Here is a 5,687-nt window from a genome sequence, read left to right as displayed (position 1 = left end):
ATTTCCGTGGTCTGCTGAGTTGTTGGCGCCGTTGTCATTTCCGTGGTCTGCTGAGTTGTTGGTGCCGTTGTCATTTCCGTGGTCTGCTGAGTTGTTGGTGCCGTTGTCATTTCCGTGGTCTGCTGTGTTGTTGGTGCCGTTGTCATTTCCGTGGTCTGCTGAGTTGTTGGCATTGTTGTCTTCTCCGTTGTCTCCTGTGTTGTTGGTATTGTTGTCTTCCTCGTTGTCTGTTGAGTTGTCGGTATGGTTGTCTTCTCTGTGGTTACCTGCGTTGTTGGTACAACCGTTGTGAAGTGGGTTGTAGGGTCATGCGTTGTTGGTATCGTTGTCTTCTCTGTGGTCTGCTGCGTTGTTGGTGTTGTTGTCTTCTCTGTGGTCGGCTGAGTTGTCGGTATTGTTGTCTTCTCTGTGGTTACCTGCGTTGTTGGTACAACCGTGGTGAAGTGGGTTGTAGGGTCATGCGTTGTTGGTATCGTTGTCTTCTCTGTGGTCTGTTGAGTTGTTGGTAGCGTTGTCTTCTCTGTGGTCGGCTGAGTTGTTGGCATTGTTGTCTTCTCTGTGGTTACTTGCGTTGTTGGTACAACCGTTGTGATCATTGTGGTGAACTGGGTTGTGGGGTTATGTCGTTGTTGGTATCGTTGTCTCTTTGTTGTGATCATCGTGGTGAAGTGGGTTGTTGGGTCATGCGTTGTTGGTATTGTTGTCTTCTTCGTTGTGATCATCGTGGTGAAGTGGGTTGTGGGGCTGTGCGTTGTTGGAATCGTGGTAAATTGGGTTGTAGGGTTTTTCGTTGTTGGGATCGTTGTAACTTGCGTCGTAGGATGCTTTGTTGTAGGGATCGTTGTAACTTGTGTAGTCTTTCCTGAAAGAAAAGGATAATGGGGGGTCAATAAGAATAGGTGTCTTTCTTTATGTCTTGTACACACATTGTTTGATGAATCAGAGTGAAAAGAATTCTATCGTGCTTTGTAGCAAAAGACGTATTTGTAATACCACCCCCTCCATTACATGATTGACGTAGGTGATATGGTAATGGCTTGAGCTTAGACCCTAGGCGTTCTACTTGACTTGACTTTATTTTTTTATTGAAACAACAAAGTACAAGACATGGTACAAGACACAGAGGTGGAAACTATAGCCGAAGCTAATATTAATCACACCCCTGACATAGAATACAAATTACAGGTATGACAATGACGAAACAACAAATGAGCGTTCGTATATACAAGACTAACGGCGATATAAATCATTCGGCAACTGTAAATCGTTGGGTTTTCAGTATAAAGGTTTGAGTAAGAATCAGAATTTGTTTGTTAACATCAAGACGTAAAAGGGGCGAACCCCTCAGTAAAAGATTAATACTGGCTTGGTCAGACAAGTTGCGCAAGTCAAAAGTAGAGCCTACTAGGCTCTGTAGGTTGCTGAGAAGGGTCACTCTATGCAAGTTGTATACAGGGCAGTGCAAAAGGAAATGTACAATGTCTTCACATTTAGACCCACAGGTACAGGCAGAACTAAGAACTAAATTACGTTGATATAAACTATGATTTAAGCTGCAGGTCCCAATGCGGAGTCGAGTAAGGAGGGCGCAGGGGTACCGGGGGCCGTGGCTAAAATGCAGATAAAGGGGAGGACGTACTAACTTGACTTTATTGGGATCCACATTTAGCTTACAACAAATGTAGCTATTCTTCCTGTGGTCCCTCAAAACACACATGACACATTTACAAAACATAAATACATTGGCAATTACAACATACTAACACAGCTTAAAATAAGGCTATATACATGTACAATACTTCCATTTATCCTGATCCATATAATCATACTTATTATTTCTTGATATATTGGCCAAGGTCCATCTGAAGATCGGAAGCGATCAGCAAACACACCGAAAATACAAACTGTTTCCCCCATGGTGCCAAAACCGTTGTTTTATTGTTTTTTGTTTATTGTTTATTTAACCACAGGAACAGGTTTTCAATGCACCCTGGGGGGCAATCCCCAAACACAATAAAATAATAACAATAAAATACAACATAAAGTAATCGCTGAAAAAACTTGTGTACAATCGAGGGGCAAATTAGAATAAGGTAACTTAAGCACGATTAAGTTGATAATTTTTTGTCCTCTGATATTAAACAATGAGTAGTCTATACACATGCACTTCTGTTGATAATCGGTAGGAAGCGCTGTTGCAATAGTGAATTCACATACAAACTCAAGAAAAGAACAACCAGTAATACGAGAATGGGTGATTTTCTAAAAGATTAACCACTTTCATACATAAATGTATTCGGTCTTCAACTCGTGTATACAGTATCTAATTCAAAACCAATAAAACTTAACGAAATTTTTCCGTGTTTAGTTGGTATGACCTCAATCATTCCTAATAATTAGAAACAAAATACAAGATGACAAACTATATGACGGTCTTATAATGAACGTTCCCCTATCTCTCAAACCTTTCTTCCCCCCATCACGTCTTTTTGTTTCTGTCCTCCCTGAAACTTTTCATTTGTTCCCCTTATTATCTGAAAACCTTAAATCTAAGCATGTTTAAAGCTCTTGAACTATACTTTCTTATGAGGGGATATTCAAAAACTGAAGATGTCTAAATTAAGCGATGGATACAGAATAGTGTACCAAAATGCACATTCCATAATTGCAATGTTCTTACTGTGTCGTCCACACTAATTATTCAGTCTTCAAAGTTAGAGTTTGAAGAGATATAACTACAGAAAACGTAGCCTTTTAAAGAAAAAAACGTTCCCTTGAACAGTAGTGCTCTAGAAACAACTATGGTTAAAGTAAAAGAATGCATTTTTGTATATTGTAATATGCATTCTATGTATGTCTAATAATTTTCATCTTCCCCCCAGGGTGTCCCTTAGTAATAGTCTTTGACTAGTTGGGACACCCTGGCTTCTTTGTAAGCAAAATAAATAAATAAAAAAAATAAAATAATGCATTTGTTGTTCAACACAACAGCACAACGCAACACTCAGTAATCTCCAAGCAGATCCTAGGGTCTCAAATATAGAGTATCAAATTTGCCAGGCAGTATCCAATTGGCCAGATAGGGGACCATACGTGACCCAAGGTTGTTGGTGGGGGTAGCGACAAAAAAAAAGGGCCATATATAAAAAGCTAACGATCATTCCCCCACAACCTCTACTTGGAGAGTAAACACTCAGTAGTTATTTCAAAAAGGGTAAGGTATTAAAATAGGATAGCTTCCAACCCTGAAGGCGTAAAGTATATTTTTCACGTTTATCCAGTTATGGTTGCTAAAAGAAAACTGCATCCTGGCTATACCTTATCGAACACCAGTCTTTAATATGCCCTGAAGAACTATGTCATGCCCGTAGCCAGGGGAGTTCGGAAGAACCCCCCCACAAGGCTCAAAGGTCCACATTTTGGTCCACTTTTGATGTAAAGGTCCACTTTTTGGTCCACTTTTGATGTAAAGGTCCAAGATTTTTCTTGAAAAGATGGGCTGGAATCATAGCAAAACTGCTCCCTTTGTCATTGAATAAAAGTTTATCTCTGATTTTTTCTTGGAAATCCTCTCAAAAATGCACGAAATGCCATTTTAGAAGGTTCATTTTTCAAAATTTTCCGGGGGAGCATGCCCTCGGACCCCCCTAAGAACCCCGCGCCTACGGCGCTCGCTGGTCCCCTCAAGCGGTGGGAAGAACCCCCCCCCCATTCAAAATAATTCTGGCTACGGGCATGTATGTCGCCATTGTTTTGATGTTGCTATCAGAAGAGCCTGAGGTGACACGACTTACCTTGTGCCTGAACCACCCCTCCTTGCCTAGAGGACAGTAGGGCCATGGTAAGGACCACTACTACGGCACTTCTCCATTCGGAAGATTTCAACATTATACTAAGACGTGTGGTGTAGCTAACATCGCTGGAAGTAGTCTTCTCGGTACTGATTTAGTTTGTAGCAGTGCGTACTATTCCATAAACCATCTAGGTGTGGCGTTAATAATATACCTTTGGCACGAAAACGTCAGAGGAGCCACAAAGGTATCTCAGCTGACACAGAAAATTAGTCTGTAATTTCATGAGTGACTGACCTTGGTGAATACCTGTAATTAAACATCTTTTCAACAAGCACTTTTACCAGATTTCATGCTTCACAAATAAGACTGGAAAAAAATTCAAGAAGTAGAATGTGTACCGCAATTCGATTGTGCGAGAATAACATACAATACTCTATTCATGATCAAAATGGATCCCAGTTGAGAAAACTATTCAACAACCTGAGGTCGTCTCATTCCTATGTCTATTGCCTGGGGATATGGAGAGGTTTAGTGTGACATTTTCATCTTACACTCATACCATTAAAAATGTCTAACCTAGACAAAAAAAAAAGACATTTTGGAATATCTGAAGACATATAAGAGTGGGGAAACGACATTATGCAGCGGAGGTTGCAGATAATGCATGTGAGTAGAGGGGCACATGTCTAGTGCCTGTTGTATAATTGCCGACCTTGGTGACTTTGCCTTTAATTATATGGATAAATAATTACGGCGGCTTTTCTGTAATTTGGCCTACGCGTCTTGCTAAACGGGTTCGTGGCAAAGTTGAGGATTTAGAGGGAATGGGTGCAGCCATTGGCGCACATAATTGGTACTTCTGACTCATATCGCTGACGCTCGTGTCATTGTGCTCCCAAGGGCACACCCAAGATGACATTTCCCTTCTGGTAGCCGCCCAGCGGACGACAAAAGGTGTAATGACGCATGTTGATTTGAGCCATGGGAATCACGCACGGAGGCACACAAATGTCACAGCACCCCCCTCCCCCTTTAGTTAGACAAAGGTCATGGCACCCCCCTCCCCCCTAGTTGTCGTGTGTGAAACCAAGTGAATGATAGGTCCACTTAGAAGGGCAGTGACGTGGCAAACAGCCCGACCTTTTGTCACAATTATGGGCACTTTTTCTTATCTTTGATGTGATAACAGTATAAGAAGGATAATGAGCCATCTTTGTAACAATACTTAAATAGAATAGCCAACAGGACCAATAAAGAGCCTGGAAACCAGAGATCTTCCAACAGTCGATCACCCTCCCCTTGAGTTGACGAGAGGCAATCACCATGAAAACATTGTACATGCATCAGTTAATTAATGTGCTTTGTCGTGCTGCTCTATTTTGGCAAAGCCTAACGCCTGGTCTAAATTATCATCTAATGCCACAGCAATTAAATTTTATGGATGACATCCTCAGCAGACTCCAAATCTAATGCGAGCGGGTGAAAAAAAACAAGGCGGGCCGAAAAAAACAAGGTTCCTACATTTGAAAATTTTGACTCAATTATTGTACAAATGGTTTTGATTCAGTGGGAACATCACATGTACACAGTCAACATCACATATCACTGCATCAAAGTAAGAAACAAAACATTAAATTAGAGTCTTGTCCCTCTCCTCATAGTTATCTGCCATCCACTTTCCGGCATGGCAACAGGCATCTTTGCCCATTTTCGGCATGTTGACCACTGTCAGAAGGCAACAAAATTTCTTGTTTTTTTTTTCAAAATCAGGCGAAAATTAATGCGCGCGCTGATGTCATCCATAAAAATTACTTGCTGTGGCCTTATGATCAATCGCATTATCATGGTGAAGACGGGAATGCTGAAGAATCTATCAGAAACTGATAAGAACAA

The sequence above is a fragment of the Branchiostoma belcheri genome, unplaced genomic scaffold (genome assembly GCF_001625305.1).
Source record: "Branchiostoma belcheri isolate BF01 breed outbred unplaced genomic scaffold, Haploidv18h27 scaffold96, whole genome shotgun sequence".
Taxonomy (NCBI): domain Eukaryota; kingdom Metazoa; phylum Chordata; class Leptocardii; order Amphioxiformes; family Branchiostomatidae; genus Branchiostoma; species Branchiostoma belcheri.
Note: the sequence above shows the minus strand (reverse complement) of the source record.